Here is a 24,815-nt window from a genome sequence, read left to right as displayed (position 1 = left end):
GTTCAGAGTTTCGACATGGATCTTTATACTGTTGTTAGTTCTAAAGACGATCTTGTGATAATTCATTGTTAACAGACTTCGTTATGTGCGTGATTGATCACAAGATATTCAAGTGATTGTGTGCATGTTTTTATTGAATATTTAAGAAGATTTGAAGAAAAAGAAGATATTGAAGATCTGACTTGGGTTTTATAATCTTTGATGTGCACAATACTTGTTTCGGTAATAGAGGATCCATTTAATAATCGGTTTATCCTTGTGTTAGATTGGATTGATTAATTGAGTAGATCAGCATCAACACGGTTCTTCGGATTAAAGGTGTTGTTGGCTTAATCTTAATCGATTACCTTTTGGTGATTGATAGACGCATTTATGTGTCTAATATAGCTCATTTGTATATATTGTTAGTACTCGATATTGTACTTATTTGGTTATTTTATGTATTTGTAGGTGTTTTTGGAAAATAATCTCTTGCGGCGAATTTGGCTAAAAATGTGGCATTTGGACCTCCGTTGATAACGTACCGGAAGAGCCTCAGAAGTGTACCGGAAGTATCCCAGAAATACCCCGGAGGAACCCCGAAAAAAGTGCGAAAATGCCCCATAGGACACTTGCTATACGGACCCTTGATTTTGGATAAGGGGTAACCTAATTACTAAGGGGTGACCCATTTCCAGGCAGCTGCTAAAGGGACACCAGAACTGGATAGGGGGAGATCACGTTTTCAAATTAATGTTTTGGCGGGAAACTTCATGCATGTTTACTGGCAGAGTTGGATTCGATTAATGGACGGTTTCTAAAGAGATTCAACCCCTAAAATCAGTTGGGATGGATGTGAATGGACTAAACAGAGATGGTACATGTGTTTTGATCGATCAGATTGGGCTGGAATAGCCGGGAGAAGAAATCAGAGTCCAAATAGGACACGTATGGTTCTGTTTACGTTTCAAAGATTTTTTGAGGAGATTCTGGGAGAGTTTTACGCTAAAGAAAACTCTACTTGGTCATGTTAAAGTCTTGGGAGATTTTGGGGCAATAGAATAGCTCATAAACGCGTACAGGGAGATCAGAGAGAGATATTCTCTCAACAGCGCAGAGAAGAAAAAAGAAAAGAAAAAGTCGGATTCAGTAGAGATTTTTGGGGATTAAAAGACTATATAAGAGTTGGTTCAAGTCATAGAAGGGTTAGAAACCCTTATGAGAGAATTGGGAGTAGAGGATAGACGAGAAGAAGAAGTTACAGGAGATATTGCTGCTGCTGCTGCTGCCATTGAAGATCCTGAAGAACACGAAGAACAAACTCACATAGTCAGTCGTTCTTTAGCAGTCTTAAATAACAATACCAGTGTCGTTGTTTTACAGCAGTAATGGCTTATCGTTTACAGCAGTCTTAAAAGCACTTACCCCTTTGTAACAGTGGCGCTGTAACACCATTACAGCGTTGCAAATTTCTGTTTCATCTTATATTCATCAATAAAAACACCTATTTTAGCCATGAATTCATCTTGTGAGTGTGTCTTTGGGATGAGGAGCTAAACCCATTAGCCGAGACGACGGAGGAAGCCATTGGTCCATATTGATTGGTATAATTCTAATTTTTTTATTTATTTGCAATATTATTATTTGATTATTTGCATGGAATTGAATTTGAAATATTAGTTTTTATTGAATAGTTGTGAATTATTTTGATGAAGCATGCTGGGTTTTAAAAACTTTTGATGTTTTATACTTTGTGATTACAATTATTACTTCAAAAATATATTTGAGGCAAATATTAGAATTATTTTTAAAGATAGAATTGCATGAATATTATTTAGAATTTACTATTTAATTGGTCAATGGTGGAATCCTAGTCTTGGTATTTTCTCTAAAGGTTTGAACTATTTTATTTATTTGCATGTTTAATTTAAATCTATAAAAATTGTTTTCTTCACAAGTCTGAAAAGACCCAGTTTTTACCACTACTACAATCACTATTTGAAAACCATCAGTGATTGAACATAATATAGATCTAAGGACCTGATGAAGGAGTTTATGTTAAGATGAACGGAAGAGCCTTTGTCCGACTCATATCACTTGGTTGAATAGAGTTGATACCAAACAGATTTGTTGTTCATTTACTGTTTGGAATACGAACCAAAGGAATTGTTCCAAGTACTTGACTTATTTATAAGTTGGAAATACAGATGGAACTAAGTGAACTATAGGGTTAGTTACTTGCTCTCAACTATACGAAGTTAGGTGTAATTTTGTGTAGCAGCTTAATCCTGAGAGTATTCAATTCTGGACTAGGTCCCGGGGTTTTCTGCATTTGCGGTTTCCTCGTTAACAAAATCTTGTTGTGTCATTTACTTTTATTTTCCGCATTATAATTGTTTTATTATAATTAAAATAAATCACACAAACGTTAACTCCTATTTACTTGATAAACAACCCTATTGTGTTTGGTTAAGTCCAAACCTTTGTATCAAGTAAACATACTTCGTTGTTGTATTGTCTCGAACTCGTATACATAGACGATCACACGAAGTGTGAACCGATTAGTTGTACTGTCTCGACTCAGTCCATAGACAATCACTTTCAGAGAAATGACTTATAGGTAGGAAAAGATTTAGCTTGAGGTATATTTGGGTACCCTCGCCTTTTCAATTGGTATCAGAGCAGGAAAACACGAAAAGATATAACAATATGTGTTTGGTACGATACAACCTATAAGAATTGAATCTAATGCCTGATTCAGTTAACGTTATGCAAGAGTATGAATACCCAAATGTTGAAGATGTTACCACTTCGTTAACTCATGATCCAGGAGTTACGACAGCATCTATGTCTATCTCTGATGAAAGAGAATAAGCTGATAAAGAGTTGGTAAAACTCCTAAAGCCTATAAAGTCTTTGTCTTCTAAAGTGCTCATTTTGAAGATAGAGTTAAATCTTCTTAAACAGGAGAGCAGAGCAAAAGACATTTAACTGAACTGTCTAACCAAAGAGAAAATAGATCTCGCTTTCAAACTAGAAGCTCTTGGTAAATCTCTTACAGATAAGAGACACGTCCCATGATTCTGACTAATGATGTTGTTGTGATTTCTTCTGATGAGGAAACTAAAAGTCCTTGCTCGACTTTACTTTTTCAGATTATGATAAAACCGGGTTGATCACATCTGAAACAGATCAAGATGATGGTAGTTTCCCTAACTACATCAAGTTAGAAGAGGATGAGAAACCAGCTTCTAGATCTACTGATGATCAAAACAAATCTTTTCCAAAGAAAACTTTGAACCGATTCCGTGATGACTCTAAGGAATACAACTTTCAGTCACTTGACAGGAAACTTATACTTCTTCAACATACGGTGGTAAAAATTTTGAAAGAAGTTTCTTGTCTTAAAAAACTGAAAGATTATTCCTCAGTAGAAAAACAGATTATACTACATACCAATAAGATCAACTCAAAAGAGTCATAGGAAAGAGTTGATAATCGCTTCTGGAAAAAGGTTCCTCCGCACCCATATCGAAACAGTTCTGGTTTTGATAAGGAACGACTTCAGAAGGAAGGGAAAGAGCGGATCTCTTCCAAAAGAAACAATCAGGATTTTCCGATAGTTGTTTCAGATGATCACACTAATGTGAATAATAAGGAAGTCCTTAGAATGAGAAAATCTTATGAAAATCTCATTGAAAGAATTAAGAGAGATCTAGATATCTACCAGAATTCTCACATTAGTACATTTTCTCCACATGATCATGTCTCTAGATTTAGAAAAGATCATCATCTTGGGAGAAAATATTTTGGGCAGAAATTCCCTGAAAAAATATGAACTATGTTTCTGATAATCACTGTAAGCTGGAAAAGGCTTACTCCGATACAACTTAGTTGTATCATATGTTGTGCATTCTCATCCTTCGTGCTCATTATCTTGGATGGGAAAGGCACAATAAAACAGGAGCACATGTACCTTGTGTAGTTGTTTATCAGAAAAACTCTGTGATAATTTATGGGTTGCTGCGAATCCATGGCAGTAAAAAAAAAAGTTCATGTTTAACATGATTTTCCAAAATTAGGTGTTATTGGGAATATTCGGATTTTTAATAATCCTTCCAACCTGAGTTTTTCGGACTAAGTAAACGAAATATATTGTTTTATATTTTGGATTTTCCAGAGGTCTTTTGGTCCGAAAGTTGACTCTTTTAAGAGGAGAAACTTTCTCTTATCTGTATTCGAAACCCTGAGAAATACTTTTTTATATATTTATCCATAACCGAGCATGCCTCCAGTAACTCGCTGTGTCTCAAATACTAATAAGGAGGAAGCTCAGAAGGTTAAGGATTGTCAAGGAATCAATACAGAGAGAAAGAAGAAAGGCATTATGTCTGATTATGACTCTGATAGCTCAGTTGGATCACAAGATGAGTCATGTATGTTGTCTTACAACCTTCAAGATTCATCCAAAACCAAGTGGATTCATTCTGATAATATGATTGACTATATTCAAGGTTTTGAGGAACTAAGAACCAATCTCATTATAACGTTTCGAAATCAAGATTGGCTCAAGGATAAGATTGAGGAAACAAAAGATGTTTTAGCTGATATGAAAATTCAAGTTGAAAGACTTGAAAAACAAGAAGTGGTTGCGGACAAGTCTATTGAGACATGCTTTAAAAGCTTGAGCACTGAAAAGACCTCAGTGAACAACAAGAGCACCACTAGAGATTAAGTTATTTGTTGTATTACTTAATCTAGTATAATAGACATCAATTGTTGATTTCTTTCATTGATTGTATTGGTCTATTATGAATAAAACTGTTATGAATAAAATTATTTATTTCAGTAATTTTTCTTGTGATATTTTTCGGTTTACATAGCTTGTGCTTAATTACTTTTACATTATTGCTATGTATGTTTATGGATGTTTGATTTCGGTTTTACTACCTTAATATTCGATCTCATATATTTGTGAACCCTCATGGTTTGGGTAACTTTTTGATTTAGAGGGATTAAGTTCTATCCCTAGGAGGTAGGCTTTATCAAAGGATTATGAGGGTTTCTTTTAGAAACAATATGTAAAAAAGTCACAATATGTTGAATCGGTTTTGGTTTAGCATAAAAGCATATGTGTTTCGACGGTTTTCAACTTTTGCTTGCAATAGTTAAAACCGATTTTCAACCTTTCTCTGGTAAAGGTTGAGGTGTGTTGTTATTCTTTTGTTTACGCATAAGGATGACAACGTGGTGATATGTCGATATCAATTCTCCCTGGACGAAGATGCAATCATATTGGAGAAGTGGATGCAAAATTTGAGGTAATAATCTAATTAGTTAATTGTTTTCTTGTTTAAGAAAAGCATGAGTTTATACTATATATATTTGTTGCTTTTTCTTAACAAAATTTCGTTCAATTGATATTTATTCCATGGTGTGTGTGTGGATGTGGGTTTCAATTGGTTCCTTTTAAGAAAAACTATTGTTATCTTGCTTTATTGTGTGGTATCAATTGTTTAAGCTTACAAAATTTCGGTACAATTGATGTGTGTGTGTGATTCAATTGGTTCGGGTTAAGAAAAACTATTATTATCTTGCTTTTGTGTGGTATCAATCGTTTAGTCTTACAAAATTACGGTGCAATTGCGGTGCTTATAATGTCTATGTTGTTTCAATTGCTTCCGGTTGAGGTGAATAATTATGCAAGTTAAATTATTTTGGTTTGTATGAATTATTTATGGCTTAATGGAATAATATGTGTACGGATGAGTTGTTTAGTCCAATTCGTTTCCGTATAAGAAACTAAGTTATTTCTGATCTTAGTTAGACTTATCGAAGTGAGGTTTCGGTTATTCAAATCTAATCGAATGCCTAAACAAGGAAATGCTAGTTAACTAACCTAGTATTTGGCTTGTTTAAAATTGAAAGGTCTAAGTTTATGTATAATTAGAACCTGATGAGAAAAATGGAGTTTATTCTTTATTTTGGTCATATCGAATTAAGAGGTTGTTTTTGAACAATCGGTTTAGCAAAGGAACTAATGTGCTTAGTTGTTTTTGGTTTGCTAAACTAATTTGGAAAAATTGTTTTGGACAATTTTTTCCTTGGTAACATATCAAAATAAGACTTCTTATAGTTTCGGTTTTGATATTGGTTATCAGAACATGATGTGTGGAACCCTCGTGCCTAACTCTATAGGTTTGCAAGTCTATTCTGATATTTGTAAGATTTTTTTCGTGTTGTCCTTTATTTTTTCGTTCTTTGTCATTTTTGTGACAAAAAGGGGGAGAAACATATAGAGTAAATAGGTGATGCTGGCATTGATGTTTATATTGATTGGCATCGCTAGGGAAAATAACATTGGTACTTGAATGTTTTATCTAACGAAAGAGTGAAATCACAGACTAAGCGGTAGTAACATGTCATATGATTGGTATAACAAAGCCAAATTGTAAAAGCCAAATTGTGTGTTGATGGTGGATTTTAGTTCAGGACTAAAATTGTAAAAGCCAAATTTTATGCGTTGACATCCTGTAGAGGATAAAGCTATTTGAGTGATGAATAATTCTTCACTTTGCTAATTCACCTAGAATGGAGCATGTTGCAACAATTCTAGTATTCTGTGAATTAAATACACCCAGAACGGAGCATGTAGCAACAATCCCGATATTCTGTGGATTTATACCATTATTAATTAATGCATGATTAGCCTTGTATTTCCTATGCTGTTCCCGCAGAACCCTCATTATTGGTGCGGCATGACGACTGAGTGTTACTCTTAGAAGAGTAACACGAATCTCCAAGTGTCAATAGTAAGGCATGCACGAAATACCCGTACAGGGTACATCTCTCGGTGTGTTATACTAGCCCGATTGAGCATATATCTCTCGGTGTGTTATACTAGCCCGATTGAGCATATTTTCTAAGGGAAATCTGGACTTCCCATGTCAGTCTCAGAAACGATCACGGCCACGCAGGTTGGCCGCATGATTTAACCAGCCTAGACGATCCTCAGCAGGAGCAGGCTATCACCGCAATGACCACCAGCGGGCCCGTTTATGTCCTGGACGGTCGAACATATGTTATGCCCCAAAATTTCCACCAAACACCAGCCCTGAAGAGGGATGGTCGAGCTGGTATGGAGTGGCTAGTATGCGTAAGACTGTCAAAAACAGTCTCAAAGAAGTCGCGACCGTCCAACTTCGCAAGAGAAGTTGGACGGCTTGGATCGTCCCGCGATTGACCGTAGAGGCGCTGGCACGCACATTGGCGCGCCCACTTCTCACCTACTTAATCGGTTCTCTCACGACCAAGCCATGGAGCAATAAACGATTGCTCAAAACATGGCTGACGTGATGCTTTAAAATTCGTGGAAACCCCACTAGTGTTTTAAATTGATCACGACCATCCAACTTCGCAAGCATGGTTGGATGGCTTAGATCACACATAAGACCATGTAACAAGTACACACATGCTCACCTCTGGCCCAATATGGGCCACACACGATCGGCCTCCTCAAGGGAGGAGCATAGATTTCAAAACCGATTGGATGAAGTTGCATGCGCACGACTAATCCAAAAACCTAATTAGGGTTTGCGGCATGTTACGTGTCGTTAATCGATCACGAGTGTCCATCTTCGCCATCTTGGATAGAGGGTGCAGGAATAGACTAAGCAAGTCCAGAGAGTATCAAGATGATCACTGTGGGCCCGTCTATCTCTATGTCCGACCGACCAAGACAAGCCATGGATGGATGCCTCGATTCGTGTGCCTTGAATGTGGCATGTCGCACCCCTTTAAGAATCCTTTCCGGGATAGGATTCCTGTCGAAATTTGATCTTGGACACTCCTCTTTACCGGTCAAATTGAGTGGCCTAGATCGCACCTTCATGAGACAGTGAGGTACGGACATGTACATTGGCAAGCCGTCTACACGCATGCCCATTCGGTCCTGCCAAAAACGTCTCCCATGCTTTGTTTCGACCAAGCTGAAGAGTGATGCTTGCACACCTCTTAAAAACCCTAAAACTTCATCAATGGTCGCAGATGAGCGTCATATATCATCTCGTCCGTCCAACTCTACCATCTTGGTTAGGCAGCCCAGGATAGTAATTAAATGGCCAATAAGATGTCGTGGTGATTACCATCCGCCACTCTACCACATCATGAGATCGGCCAAGGGAGGGCTTGCCTGTGCAGTCTCCAAGCTATCTTTCGAAGATATCTAAGCATGCATATGTTTTAAGACGCTTAATTCGCGACTTAATCTGTTAAGCTTTAAAATAGCGATGCTTCATGCATATTGAATATATTTGATGCATTACATGCATAGAATACACATGATATTTTATAAATATCGATTTTCCAAATAACTCAGTTATTTAACCTAGCACCACATGCTACTTCATGTGGGTCCCACGATCCACACATTCGAGACATCAAGCATGTCACAAACTGGGGGATACTTACTGGGGTATTGGTCTGGCGGTTTATAGCGTGCAGCGCGCCATCACAAGAACGTGTCAGGAAGACATGGATGGTTAGCGATGATGGGAGAAGTGTGTAGAGACTGATCGTGTGACAACATGACCCCACTATTCCATCATTCCACTTCCCACGAGAGACGAGGGTTGCGCTCAATGACTTGTATAAATAGGTTCTCCTCCCTATTTCGAAAACGGACAGAACCAAGTGTTAATACAACGTATTCAAACACCCAGAGTTGATTGCTTACATTTTTCGCAAGCCAGTTCATCTTTCTGATACAAGTCATAAACAGCCAACACCTTCACACTCTCAACACCATCTTCGCTTCCCTCCCTAAGATCAACCCCATCTCCTTCACTTTGTGACCGAAGCAAGTCTGGAACGGCCATTTCTTGGTTTATGCCAGAATTGCACAGATTGATCTCTCGAATCAAAAAGCACTCCCGTGCAGTGCATTTGTTTAAGGTTTAGATTCATTTCTCATCCACACACCCCAAAAATTACCAAAACCAGCAGAAATAGTTTTCACCCATAAATAATTGGCGACCACAGTGGGAGATTAATCTCTCGGTTGCAAAATTGGATTCTCGATATTCGTTCCAACCAAGGTTTTTAAATCGTGAATCGAAACGTGAATCGTTTTTTAAATTTGTGAATCGAATCGTATGTGAAATCGTGAATCGTAGATTCATGGTTCATTATTAAATCGTAAATGTATGCATATAAATATCGTTGGACCATACAAAATAAATCCTAGGTATTGATTTTTGATGTTGAATTCTTATAAATATAAAATATACTGAATCTTAACCCCCAACAACCGAGCTAGAACACTGGTTGGAGGCCCAGCGTGTGACGCTACAGGTTATGGGTTTGAAACTGAGCGCTCACATTTTTATTTAAAACATTTTGGACGTCCTCATTAAATCATGAATCGTAGTCAACCAAGGTTGACTAACGATTCTCAAGCACATAGGATTCAAACAAACGATTCGCAACGGTTTGTTATGAAATGGAGCGAATCGTGCGATTCGAATCGTGAATCGCACGGTTTTAAAACCTGGGTTCCAACCTTCTCAATTTTGAAGGGATAGATCTTAGGTCCAATTCAATCATTAACCTATTCATTTTTCTTCAATCCCATCTTTCATTTCATGATGTATCCTCCGTTAGATTCTTCAGAAGCCGTAAATAATTCCTCTTTTCCAATTTTTTTTAATTCATATTCTGACCATATATGTTCGATCAAGTCATCATGCAAGCGAATATGCGTTATTTTTTAAGCATTGCACGTCGGCGTTGCTCAGCTCTAATTTGTGAAAACTCCTCACTATTGCCTCTTAATATATTAATTGGTGCTGGGTTGCTACGTTGTTCATAAACATGTGGCCAGTCACCGGGTAGATGCTCATCCTCGACTATCATATTATGTAAGATAATACATGTTTTCATGATATATGCTAACACATCTGTATTCCACATTCTTGCAGGTTGTTTGATGATTCCAAATTGTTGTTGAAGTACACCAAATCCCCGCTTTACATCTTTTCTTGCACCCTCTTGCATCGATGAAAATATTTCCTTTTTCATACCAATCATATGTTTAATGGCCATAATAATAGTAGCAATCTCTGGGTATATGCCATCACCTAGATAATACGGCATATCATATGAATGTCTGTTTACCTCATAGTTCACTGGTGGTTCTTTTTCGGTGACAAGACTTCGAAAAACATACGAACGGTTCATCACATTAATATCGTTGGTAAAGCCGGGCATACCAAAAAAATGCATGCCAAAACCATAGATCATACGACACCACCGCCTCCAACACGATACTTTTACTCCCTTTATATGCGGTGTAAGCCCCGGATTCTGCCGACGGACATTTATCCCATTTCCAATGCATGCAATCTAGACTACCCAGCATCCCTGGAAATCCCCTATCTTTGTTTTTATTGAGCAACAGTTCAACATCACCAACAGTTGGTTCACGCAAATATTCTTTTCCATACACATTGACAATTGTCTTACAAAACCTACGAGTAGCTTCCAACACAGTGGTTTCTCCTATGCGTAAGTACTCGTCTATTGCATATGCCGCACATCCATAAGCTAACATTCGTATTACTGCTGTTACTTTTTTGATGAGGGTTTAATCCAAGAACTCCACAAGCATTTGCCTTTTGAACAAAATATATGTTTGTGTCCATAACACCTTCTACTATTCGGTTAAACAATTGTCGACGCATTCTGAATCTTTTGCGGAAAACATTAGGTGGTTGGCTTGGATACGGAGAAAAATAGTCGTTCCATAGAAGTTCAGCTCCTGCATCACGATTTCTTGGTATTTTGATACGAGTTTGAGGCCATTTTGAATTTGTAACAAGGACTCCCAAACTAATGGCCATGTTATTTTGCATAATTGCTATTGCATCATCATCAAAGGAATAAAAACTACTATTAGAAGAAGAAGAGCAATAATGAGCGGTTTTCTCATAGTTTTCCATTACTATATGAAGCAGAAGAGCTGTGTTGGCATTCATATATTGAGTGATCAAGTCTTGAATTTATAACCCATTTCCAAGTGCAGTAATAAATAACAAAAAGAAAGAGAAAGTGTTTGTCAGTGACCTGATATGACTACTCTCTAAATTGACGGTAAAAAAACTAGACACACTGATAGTGAAGAGAGTAGACTTTTGAAATGACTATTCGACTGAAAGATAAGATAAGCTATTAACTATCAACATGTCTAGTATGAGTACACACAACAAAGATAAAGATAACACCAAAGACATACCATCTAAATAGTCATAAAAAATTAACCATTCCTTTTATCCGTATCCGAAGGCGAAGATCATGGTGGCATAAAAGGCATATGCATTCTCGGAGTGGTATTGACTGAGGACATTGTTGAAGCTGATCTTTGACTCATACAACTCCAAACTTGTGGTGGCATTGTTTGGGAAAAGGAACCGTATCCAAGGGGACGTTGGACATGGTGCGGCGTACGGAAAAGAGACACTTATAGCTGCAAACTTTTGCTCATATTATTCATCCTTTGTCTTTCTGCTTCTTTCGTCATAATAACGTCCATCCTCTCCTTCATTTGTTTTAATGTAAAATCGCGAAGTTGTTGATTAAAATCAACATGCTCTTGAAATAATGTGTAAGCTTCGTGCTTTCATGAAAAAATAAAATACATAAGTACGAATATTTCTGAAAGATATAATAAAAAGTCGAACGTACACTTACGTGGGATAATTGATGTGGAGTAGGAATAGGTACATGTTCAGCAGGTTGTTCAATTGAGTCCGTATACAAGTCACCGACATACCCACATGTTTGGGCTTCCTAATTAGGATGAGTCACATAATCTTTGTAGTTAGTTACCTTTCTCCATTACTGTAATATATATCATAATCTTTTACAACTTGCACTATTTTTGTTGCATCGAGTAAACCTTCTTTTTTTTTAGGTGTTCCGCTTGCTTATCGCCGATATCCCCAATAACTGTGGGTAGTTGTTTGGGAACAACAAATGTATAATGGTTTTGCCTCCAACGCCATTCTCCGAGGTACATGTTATGTTGTACAGTTAGAAAAAGAGAATATGAATGTGGTATGTTATTATTTAAATAAGCATGAAAAACTAAAAAAAAGTGTTATTGACATTTAACAACAATTATCGAATAAAATTTAATTATTAACGCACAATGCCCATGTAAGAAAATATATATCTCGAGTCTGATAGCCTCGTAGTCGTGCATCCCATATCAGATGCAAGGACTTGTCTGTATGATTTCCATGGGCGCCATGTCACTTGTTCAGCAGTAAGCTTACTCAGTAAATTCCTATAACGGAAAATATCATTCGTATTCTTAGGTACATTCCATCTAGAAGTTATAGGCCATTTTTGTTCTTCACTCGCCTTTGAGATGTCTGGTCGACGTATGCCCAGGTATTCATACCCCAAAACTACTACATAAAAATAATTAGCCAGGTTAATAAATTCGAAACAAAATAAACATTGAAAGGAAGAAAGAACTGGACCGCACAGTGCCTTCTGTCTCCTACCAGCTAAACGGAGTGCCGCATACAATCTCAAAAAAGCTGTCTCCTACCAGCTAAACGGAGTGCCGCATACAATCTCCCTACCAGCTAAACGGAGTGCCGCATACAATCTCAAAAAAGCTGTCTCCTACCAGCTAAACGGAGTGCCGCATACAATCTCAAAAAAGCGGCACCACCCCAGTCATAAGTGGATACTACATCAAGATCTTCAAAAACAGCCAACCATCCAACATCAATGTAACAGATAGAAAATTTTCCTTCCAATGGGTTGGATTTCATCCCATCAACAAGAAAAATATCTATCACGCCACTCGGAAACAAATGTTTGAAGTAAAAATTATGTGCGATAAAAGACAAGGCTAATTTGAAATTTTTTGATATCATAGTTAATTAACAACACCTTTAAGTTTCGAAACCACTAACTTAATCATATGAGTGTACAAGGGACCAAATAAGTAAAAAAAAAGATGATTGATTTCATAAACTCATTCCATAGACCTAGCTGGACTAGTTTCAATTCCAAAAATTTAAATGAACCGCGAGTGTTTTAAACAACATGAGTATACTACACTTTTGACTATCAAAACATAAAAAAAAAGATGTACATGGACAAAAATCTAGAAAGGGAAATACATACAAGAGGACATGCTTATACAGTTACATTTTTCCAAAACAAAGGTTCCATGTTGAATCTCATACGCACCCAACCAGTAATGTGTGTATATATATATATATATATATACAGCAAAATGTAAGTCATTAACGGTATGCAAATACCCCAGACAGATCCCGTGATACACATATCATAAACAATAGAAAAAAATACTAACACTTCAAGCTTCCAAAGCTTGCCCGCTCAATCTATCTTACTACTTCCAGTTCCTTTCGTAATCTGTGGGGGGAAAACAAAACAAAGGGGTGAGTGAATGCCCAGAAGAGGGTATGAAAACGAAAGACATAGTACCAACATGAAACATAAAGGCCTTGACAATGAGCAGATCAAAGTAAAAATGTAATTCTTAAGCAAATATAGATCATAAAAATATTCAGAGCTGCAAATAAAGATATTCTACTATTCTCATGGCCGTAGCCAACGTCAGGGTAGTCTGATACCAGCCATCGTTATCAAACAAAAGGTCTTCCGGGTTGCCATCCATAAATGGGGTGCCAATTAAGGCCCGCCGGTCCTATAGGAGAGTCCGCTAGTTTCCAAATCAAATCAGCATTGGTCAAGGAAACATCTACAAAATCAAGTAATGGTAAATCCATAACTAAAAACTTACACAACAGTAAGCATTAGCAACATCCTCAAAACATTTCCAGGAAACCATTTTCGCAAGTGTAATATTGGGTTCAAAACAATCGAGAAGTGTGTGAATCCATACTTAATTCAGAAACAGTCAAGTGCCGCAAATGATAAGAAATCAATATTTCCACGATGTATAAACAAAGAGTATTATTGAAAGTATAACAAAATGTTAAAAGAATAAGGACATCAAAGCATAGTAAAAACTAAAATATGAGATGAATGTTCTTATAAATTCAGTGGGGGTGTCTTTAATCCAGAATTTGTACCAGCTTCTTTGAAGATGAAATTCAACAAATTATAGCTCTTAAGAAACCAAAGGAATCCGTTCATCACATAAAATTTATGAGTAAAAATAATAAGGTGGTTTGCTAATTTAAAACTTCACATAAAAACCAGAACTTGAATACGTTTTCATAAAATTTCAAATTTGACAGTCCTTACTCAAAAATTCATACAAAAATCATTGGGCGATGAAATTCGGCAAATTTATATTCGTTTAGAAGCTGACAACTTCCTTTTTGATATAAAAATAAGAAGAAGAAGAAATGAGGTACGGAGATGTATGTAATAGTCTCGACAAAACAAGATAGGAATAACGTTTTCAGGAAAATTACAGTTTCGATAGTGCTCAATCAAAAAATTCGTAGAAATTTCATTAGGAAATAGAATTCGGCGAATCTCGTCTTGTTGTAAAGCTAAGAAACCCCTCTTTGATACAAAAATAATAGGAGAAATAATATAGGTCTATGGCTGGGTCGAAGACTCTCTACAAAACTGGACAGCAACACAGGTTCAGAATTTTTCAGCTTCGATAGTCTCAAATAGAAAATTCGTAGAAAATTCATTATGTGGTGGAATTCAGCAAATTTAGCCTCTTTAGAAAGCTGAGGAAACCATATTTAATATAAAAATGATAAGAAACAATAACTAGTTTGATAGCTGTATCGAAAGGTCTACACCAAACAGGACATAAAATTCGTTCTTCAGAAATTTCAGGTTCTTTTCACAAACATACAATGGGCAATCTTGAAACTCAAATGGGTACTTGACTTTCAGTAAAAATCAGAACTTAAATAACTCAAATCATTCCTAGTCTGGATAAAACGTTTCTAAACATTCAAAATTATACACAATCCAGTTTGCAAAGATTTAACAAAGAGCAAACTATAGTGTTTCAACCAATGCTTCTTATTGTAGATAATCAGCAAAGTGCATGCATAAATTGAAGGAAAATTCATGAAAGAAGATGGCTGCCTTTAGGATTCACAATCATCTACATATGCATTTAACAAATTTCACAAATCGTAACGATTCAAATCTTCCATCAAAATCAGTTGATTACCACAAAGAAAACAGTAAATCAAAGGAAAGAAACCCCCTACCTGTATTGCTGATTTAGGCCAGGCGAAGCATAATCCAAATCAAATATTTATTGTTTCGGTAATCTAATTTCCAGAGCCAAGAGAATAGAAAGAGTAAGAAGAGCAAGCTCAAATATGGGTTTTAGGTTTATTTCATTTTGCTTCTTTACAAAATTTAGCAACAAAAAAGAAAAGAAAAGTTGTTGTTGCTCGTCATGGTGTCGGAAGTAACAAGGGAAAGAAGTTCTCTCATTAAAATTGGTTCACAGTGAAAAGGGCCTAAATACCCTTAACTGCTCTCATGATATACACGTACCATCCATGCTAAGTACTTCTAGATTTCTCTAAATTTTTCTACTATGTCCCCTAGTGCTACTAAGGGATAACCTATTTTATTTAAAACACCCATGTTGGGTTTATGGCACACTCCACAATTATAAGCATCTGATATTTGGAATCATACGTGCACACTGCGCAATTCTAGCCAAATGGTTAGGCTCAGACGTAAAGCTAATAGAAAATTTTACGCAGTGTCACAATCAATATAGGTCTCTGCAATAGAAAATCAAAGGGTGGGATCATTTTCAGCCGCAACCAACTTTTCTTCTAAGAAATACGAGCTTAAATATTTAACTATAATTGAATTTGAAACCCACGACGAAGCTTTTGGACAGAGCGTGACATCATGGATATCCGGAAAGATATGTTCACGAACATATTCAAATTGGTACTTCCCAGAATTATACGGAACGTCAGGCCCATCACCGATACTCAGTCCAGTCAACATGACCCAATCTAGGGGGTGAATCCCATCTCACCAAATGGGAAGTGAAAAGTGTTTGTTATATCCCAAAACCGCTCAAAAATATAATCAACCATGGAATGTTGGGTTTCGCTACATTCTATGTTCAAGAAACTTTGTCATCCCGCTTTTTCAATAATATATTTAGCTCTAAGACATTATTTTGAAATAGTTTGATAGTGATGAATTACCGATACCAGTGATCCACGATGTTGAAACTTAAATTTTTGATTCCCTGCAAATGTGATGTCTGTAGAAGCGTGTTGTTTATCATCTTCCAGTATAAAAAACCTCCCTAACCGGGGAATATCAACCTCCTTAATTTGACCAGTAGAGATTAAGTGATAATCTTCGTCGGCTACAGATTTTTGTTTCTTGTTCGTCTTCATGCGACCATTGAACCTCTCTGTTAATTTGTTCAACATCTGCACACACACACAAGATAGATGCAATTTCATAATTAAAACACCAACCCTCAAACCAAGATACACATATATTGAACTAAACTAAATTTCATCATACTTCCATATTCTTAAAAGTCAATAAACATTTATATTCCAAATTCTATAATTCCTTAACACAAATTATATTAATTCCATAAACACAAATTAAATCGCCAACAAGTGTTTCAAACATATTAAAAAAAACAAAAAATAAACTTCAAAACAACTCAAAATAATAACTTCAAAATTCCATAAAAATCACTAGAAAGTTAATTGATTTTAACCCAATTTTCATACATACAAATTAGCTCTTCTACATATAACGCACATAATTTATATTACCACAATTGTTTTACATAACCACACGAATTTTCAATAAACATATTCATCTATGGATGCATGCAACAATAATCTCAGTGCCTATGCCTTACTAGCAGCCAAACCATAGCTTAGACATTTTTACAAGCACCAAATGCGCCCGATCCACAAACCCAATATGCGCATATGGTTGAAAATTTAATAGTACCTAATCTAATTAGGCATACCTCTCATGGAAGTTAAAAGAACTAAAGTTAAAAGAAACTGTTAGAGCATAGCTCGGTCGACCTCGCATGCGTTTCTATCTCAAGCATGTTTGTCAATGTTAGTGATCAAAACTATGAGTCTTGATTTCTAGCCTACATAGCTAAGTCTCGGACTAGGATAGAAAAGTATAGTTGAGCTCAAGGACTTCATGGCGATTCATCATACAACGACGAAGATCTACTCAAGGAACCGTGGCACTTCATCAACAAAAAGTTATGTGGAGACTTGAACTTATCTATCACTCAAAAGTCTATCTCTTCTATCTCCTACTTCTTATGAGACAAAAGTCGTATGCTATATAAACTAGATCATACACATTTGATATTTCGAGCCGAGTATATCTCGCCTATCTATATCTTGAAATCATGTGTTGGTAAAGCGTTTCGCTTTGATCAAGTTTATCTTCATCTAGTGACGAAAGTCATGAAAAGTTTCAATTACTTTGAGAATTGCTCTGACGTGAAACGATCTGTGAATAACGGCTATATAATGTCCTCTGAGAATGTCTCAATGATTGGAATGAGAGTTTAGATTACATAACCATGTATTCCTTAATCCGAAATTTTCAAACTTTGTTGATTAAGAGAAACCGGAGGAATTGGCTTTGCCAAGTCTGCAAACTGACGGAAGTTCTCATACCGAGAATTTCTGCTGGGATTTTCCAAAAACTCGTTTGCGTGTTAGTCCGCGAACCTAGTCCGCAAACTGGCGGAAGTCTCTTTGTCGATATTTTCTGCTGAGTTTGGAAAACTCTGCCGGTTGTCTTAAGTCTGCGAAATTGTTTGTGAGCTTAAGTGGTTATGATCTAAAGATGTGTTGTGAACATGAAACTTAAATTACTAAAGAATGCTTTATGCAAACCGTGGCTATAAAGTTTATGAGCCGATTCAATCGAATCGAATCATCTTTGTTTCAATTGTGTCTTGTGTAGTTACATAAGATCTCATAGCAATTGAACAACTCTCTAACTAGTTCATTTGAGTCAATTGAACTAGTTATGGTGAAGAAGAACAAGGTTAATATGAAATGCTCATATGGTTAACGTTTTGGGTTACTATGTTGAACCAACATACACGTACACGTTTAGGCATGGTTTTCGCAAACCCAGTATACGTCTACCCAAGTGTGTATGACAAGCTAAGTTTTCGATCTAACGGTTGAGAAATATTAGCTTGAATCTAAATCAGGTTTTAATCTAGGTGAATATGAATTGCTTTGTAACTAAGGCGAAACTCTGATTTGAAGGCTATATAAAGGAGACATCTAGCATTGTGCAAAACTAATCCACACACGTCTGTGTGATACTAGTGCGCTCGCTAGAGTCGATTCTTCTTTAACCTTTGGTTTTCCTCTCTAAAACCAGGTTAACGACTTAAAGACTTCATTGAGATTGTGAAGCCAGACCGATACTACTTTTATCGTAGTTGTGTGATCTGATCTTGCATCTTCTATCGTACGAGTACAATCTATTGATTGGCTTGAGATCGTGAGAGTTCTCCGATAGGAAAGATAAAGAAGTCACAAACATCTTTATCTTTCCCGTTCACCTTGATTGTAGAGAGGTGATTGATTAATCTATGCTGTTCTTCGAGAATATAATACCGGATTATCAATTGGTTCCTGTTCACCTTGATTTTCATATCTTAAGACGAACAAAACCTAGGGTTTTTTGTGGGAGACAGATTTATCCTTTGATAGACTTTTCTGTGTGAGACAGATTTGTTTATTATCAAGTGTGCGATTTTGGGTTGCAGCAAATCTTGGTTGTGGGTGAGATCAGCTAAGGGAATCAAGTGCGCAATATCCTGCTGGGATCAGAGGCGTAGGAGTACAACTGTACCTTGGATCGGTGGGAGACTGATTTGGGTTCAACTATAGTCCATTCCGAAGTTAGCTTGGAGTAGGCTAGTGTCTGTAGCGGCTTAATATATTGTGTATTCAATCTGGACTAGGTCCCTGGGTTTTTCCGCATTTGCGGTTTCCTCGTTAACAAAACTTCTGATTTCTGTGTTATTTCTTTTCCGCATTATATTCTTTATATAATTGAAATAATACAGGTTGTGCGTTAAATATCATTAATTGGAAATACGACCTTTGGTTTTTGATTGATATCGATTGATCCTTGGACATTGGTCTTTGGTACCGTCCAAGTTATTTCTCTTTGATAAAGACTCGCAAATTTCCATTTGCTTGAGTGAAGATCAAATCGAGAGATTGAGATATAAACTCTTTGATATATATATTTTTATTGATTGAGTCTAACTGTCTAGTTGATTCTCATAAAAAGTATATTGGAGTTTGTCCATACAGATTTCTAAGCGAAATTGTAGGATCAGAATTTCGCAATGACAATGTTTCATAGAAGTTATCAATGACACAGCATAACAGCGTCGCATAACAGTTTCAAAAATGATAGAATAAATGATGTCATCTAAGGTCACGAGAAAGATGTGATAGTCTTGCGAAGATTAGAGAGTTTGCGAAATTAACATTTGTAAGGTTGCGAGAATGTCGCAAACCATATCCGAAAATAAAGGACAGGTTAGCTGTCATCCACTATGTATTTCCTTATAAATAGTCATTTGAGTTGTAAAGAAGAGGGGGATCTTTTTTGAGTAAGAAACAAGTAAATAGGAGAGAGAAAGTCTAGAACAGAGATCATTCTTGATTTCTTTATCTTTTCTTGTAAGAATATTTAAAGATTGTTCAATAAAATAAAGAGTTTAAACCTAAAATGAGTTGATTAATAATAAAATCATACGAGGGGTGTAGTGTAGGATTTCCTGCAACTACATAATGGCGCTAGAAACAGGGACGAGTTAAAGATTATTCTAGAAAAAGCTAAAGATTGATATTGAGATTTGTGAAAATTTAAAGTGATTGATTAAGAATTTTTCATAATTTCTTGCAATACTATTAGCATTGAAGAAATGGATAGAAGAAGAAATACATCCGAACAACCGACTACTATTAGAAGAAGCAAAAAAATTGTTGGAAGAGAAAGAAGTGAAATGGGAGAATCTACTAGAATGAGAAATAATAGAGAAAATCAAATTCATCCGCCAATTCAACAAACACTAATTCAAGAGAGGAATACAGATTATGACAGGGTGAGCATACACACTTGGCGATCAAATTCAGCAGAAGAAATAGAACAAGAGCAACAAAATAGAAATTATAGACAGGAAGAGAGAAATCAAGAAGCAGATGAAGGAATAATTCATGGAGGTGAGGAAATTGGAGCGTTAGAAACATTGAGGCGAAGAATACATAAAGAAAGAAGAACTGAGGCAGAAGAACGTGCGAATTTAACAAGGCAAAATCACGAATTAAGGATGGAGAATATAAGACTGCAGAATAGAAGATCGAGAAGTATTACAAAATCATATTCAAGATCGACTAGAAGAGAAATGAGGCGAAATTCACCCACAATCAATACTGGAAACAATATTCAAGAAGAAATATCAAATCCTAATGAAGAATATTGCGAAAATAGAGAAAGAACTGATGATCGTTACATTCCACAAAATGAAACTTTTGATGATGGGAAAATTGGAGGAAATCAAGAGAACGGGCAAAATCAGAGACAAAATAACCAAGATGGCGAAGGAAATCAAGAGGAAGGAAGAAGAATTTTACATGTGAGAGAAACTCAAAGAAATCAAAAGACAATTGAAGAAGAAATTGAAAGACATAATGCTGAACAAGCGCGTTTAATCTGCGAACGTGAAAGATTGAGAGCGGAAATGGAAGAACAAGAGCTTCAGGAGACAATTCGCTAGAAAAATCATGACAATCGAGAAAGAAGGCGTATACAAAACCGGAATAACGATAATCTCAATGAGGAGTATGATAGAGTAAATAGAATGGCTGAAAGACAGCGAATTGAATTGATAAGAAATGAAAAAAATTACGGAGGGGAAAATGAACGACATCATCATTTGCGAATTCAAGATAGGGATGAGGAAGAGAATCGCAGAAGAAGACGAGATGAGGATAATGAAGAAGAGATACAAAATTTCGCAAGAGAAGATAGACGTGAACGCAGAAGAAGAGAAGCAAAATTAAAGAGACCAATGGGTCAAGATTCAGGTGTAAATAAACAAATCTTGAAAGAATTAGAAGAAATGAGAGGAATGCTAAATAACAGGGGAGAAGTAGGTAGAAGACAATTGGATGAAGCAATAGAAGAAGCTGCGAAAACTCCATTTACAAGGGAAGTACAATTAGGAGGAATACCACTGAAATGCAATTTTCCCGCATTAACCAGCATTTTTGATGGAACAACTTGTGCAATTCAGCACATTAAAGCTTATGTGAGGTGCATGTTACAATGGGAAAATCATGATGCGGTATTGTGCAAATATTTCGCATCCAGCTTAACAGGAGAAGCGTTAAAATGGTTTGAAGGTTTACCATAGAATACAATAACCTCCTTCAATCATCTGCAAACCACATTCTTGGGAGCATATATAAGTAATAATTCCTCACGACCTGGTATAGAAGATGTGTTTGGATTAAAACAAAGGATTGGCGAAATTTTGAAACACTTGACTAAAAGATGGAGAACTATGTGTAGCGAAATGGATGGCCGTGTAGATGAGAGATATCTCATATTATCATTTATCAATGCTATGTTTGCAACAAACCTGTTGTATGTACAAATTTTCAGAGTCAAGAATACGATTACAATGACTGAATTGCGAGAACTTCAAGAAGAATACATTGCTCTAGAGGAAAGACAAAATGAAATGGAATAATATCCAGTTGTGAACACCAGCTCACAAACAGCGAATGCAAGCTTATTACCCAAGCTAATAAACACAGTCGCGAATACTTCACAAGTACAACAAGAAAAGGTGACAAGTAACAATCAGCAGAAATTGGTAGCTATGGGGAGCCAAGATCAAGAAGAGTATGAAAGAGAAAGAAATTTCTACAATCGTGGAGGAAATAACAAGATTCAAATACTCGATCAACCGCAAGAAACTTATGGAGGTCAAAGACCAAACTTTAATAGAGGACAAGGAGGTCACAAGGTAATATGGGAAGAAATCAAGATGCCACCTCTAAATGCAAGTGTGGAGAAGATATGGGAAGCTATAATTTTGATGGAGAATATACCAACACCATGGAACATGGGAACGGAACCACCTCCAAACCACATAAGTCATGAATTCTGTTCTTATCATCATTTTCATGGACATACCACAAACGATTGCAGAAATGTAAAGAGAATTATTTTGAGAATGATAGATCAAGGAAAACTAAACGACTTTCTGGTAAGGCATCTGCAATCTCAACCATTACCACCACTACCAGAACATCACAAAGTGAATACGATGAAAAAGAAAGAAACATTCTTCATAGAAGTTGGTGCAAAAGAAAAAAATCTATTCTGTCACTCTATCGTACATTCATATAAGACAATTGAAGATTTTCATGATAATTTTTTAGTAGGGTGTTCGCAAGAGATAATAATGGAAGAGAAATTATTAATATTGCGAAAATCTCGCCACTAGAGGAATGGCAGAAACAAATCATTTCTTTTACTGCAGAAGAAATTCCCGAAGGAGAAGAGGTGCATAACAATCTATTGGTAATAAAATTAGAAATTAATCCAAAACCGAAAGAAGATGAGGATGGTGAAGCTGAAGATTCATGGGAAATCAATAGAATTCTAGTCGATATTGGAAGCTCTGTGAACATCTTATTTTATCATACTTATAAAACCATGGGTGGAAGAGATGATGATCTTATACCATCAACATATAAGATATATGGTTTTGATGGTACTGCTAACAAGCCTAAAGGGGAGGTTACTATGCAAATTCCATTGAAGGGAATATCTTCTGAAATCTCATTCTGTGTCGTTGATGTATAATCACCCTACAATACATTAATTGGTCGACCTTGGCTACATGGGATTCTAGGTGTAGCTTCAACTTTCCACCAATGCATCAAATTCCCTCACCCCAATGGTGTAGGAATCATAAAGGGAGATTGGGTTGCAGGAAAGAGATGTTACGAAACTGGGATAGAATCTTACGAAGAAAGAGCAAACAAGAAGGAAAACTGGCGACACAAAATCAAAGATGTACAAAGAAGTGAGAGGTTGATGGTGGATACAATCGAAAAAAAGGAGAAGAGATGTTGCGAAATTAATGCTAGCTCAGAATAAAAAGGATGAACATACCACTATCAAGGAAGCAGTAACAGAAAATAATAAAGAAGCAAAGGATGGCAAAGGTAATAAAAACAAGAAATGTATGATGATTAAGTTGTTGCGATAATCTCGCAATAAGTAAAATTCTCAAAAATTAATTTGATTGAACAACAAAATTGAGATTGCGAAATTCAGATACAATATAATGATTTGCGAAACTCTCGCAGAGATAATGAATTTTACAGAAAATAATCAGAGAAGAATGACAAAAGAGAAAGAGGCGAACCTTTATGGCGTACACCATAGTTCGCGAATACAATTTCTCAAGAGGCAAATGTAAGACCTAAAGTACGTCATATAAGGGGGTACCTATTGCATGACTCAGGGAAAGGCTACACCGCCACCGGAACCTGAGTCATGGAGATTTGGGGTCAATGAAGCCCATCCGGGAGAGGCACCTTGGATTCTCAACTTAATCATATGACTTAGGTTGGGCGACTAAGGTAATAAGGACTCTCCCAAGGAGTGCAAAAGCTGATCAAGGCGCCGAGGTACACGGTTGAGTCAAGAGTGCCGGGGGCGTTTGAAGCGTCCTTGCCATTCTTGACAAGTCTTGGCTTATACTGCACTCGGTCTGAAGAAAACCCCACTTAGGGTGCAGTCTCGTAACCATAATACCTATAGGTAAAAGGGATAAGAGACTGTGAAAACAACTGGTTGTTGTTAAGACTGGATGGGAGGAGCTAACCTTGTATGGTAGAAGTACGCCTCCTTGAAGGGGCAACCAGGGGGGAGATAAGGGCGGCACCCTCCATTAGGGGAGCTGATAAGTGTCTTAAGACGCAAATGTCATGAGGCTTTTTATTCACAAGGATATTAAGGCTTGTCATATTTGTGCAACAATCTTGAAGAGGCAATAATACAAAAGAAAAAGATAAGACGAGATCAATGGGTTTTCGCATGAAAGTGCGAAGACGTCCTGCGACTTCGTCGCAAGACGGCAATGTCATGGGGCTTTATTTTCGCAAGAATATTTAGGCCTGTCATATTGTCGCAACATTCCTGAAGAGGCCATAATACAAAAGAAAAAGTTAAGGCAAAATCAATGGGTTTTTGCATGAAAGTGCAAGGACGTCCTGCGATTTTATCGCAATGACAAGAGGTGGCATAATAAGACCTTTAATTAGGAAGGCAAAATAAGACCACACAGGAATGAGATTTTGAAAAGAAACAAAATTCACTTCGCAAAAGGTTGCGAAATTATACAATAAGAATTTTTATGAAATCTCTCATTTGGATTCAAATAACAGAGGCAAGTATGGGAATGTATGAAATTAGAAAATGTTATTTGCTCCATATGAGAGATTTACTCAAAATTCAAGAATTAATGATTATATTGATTAACTGTATTGCAAAGAAGAATTGTTTTAATTTACGCAGGTCAAAATGAAAGAAACAAAATACAGAAAGAAGAAATAAATGTACAAGTATTACAAAGAATCAAAGAAAGAAGTAAAGACTATTTCTTGGTTAATCCTTCATTATCTTCATCAGACTTGTTTCCTTCTTCATCTGCGTCAGAATCTTCATCACCATCAGAACTTCCA

The 24,815-nt window shown here is 36.5% G+C and overlaps 1 long non-coding RNA gene across 1 annotated transcript; it reads right to left on the bottom strand.

Moving 5' to 3' along the window:
- Nucleotides 1-13,160: 13,160 nt before the first annotated feature.
- On the bottom strand, nt 13,161-15,485 carry LOC113360945. The gene is made up of 2 exons (XR_003364879.1): nt 15,234-15,485; nt 13,161-13,434 (listed from the first exon to the last, which is right to left on the bottom strand). It is a non-coding gene; the product is annotated as an uncharacterized LOC113360945 (long non-coding RNA).
- Between the last annotated feature and the right edge of the window lie 9,330 nt (nt 15,486-24,815).

Source organism: Papaver somniferum, chromosome 3 (assembly GCF_003573695.1).
Source record: "Papaver somniferum cultivar HN1 chromosome 3, ASM357369v1, whole genome shotgun sequence".
NCBI lineage: Eukaryota > Viridiplantae > Streptophyta > Magnoliopsida > Ranunculales > Papaveraceae > Papaver > Papaver somniferum.
The sequence above is the reverse complement of the archived record's forward strand: the minus strand, read 5'-3'. Positions and strand labels throughout refer to the sequence as shown.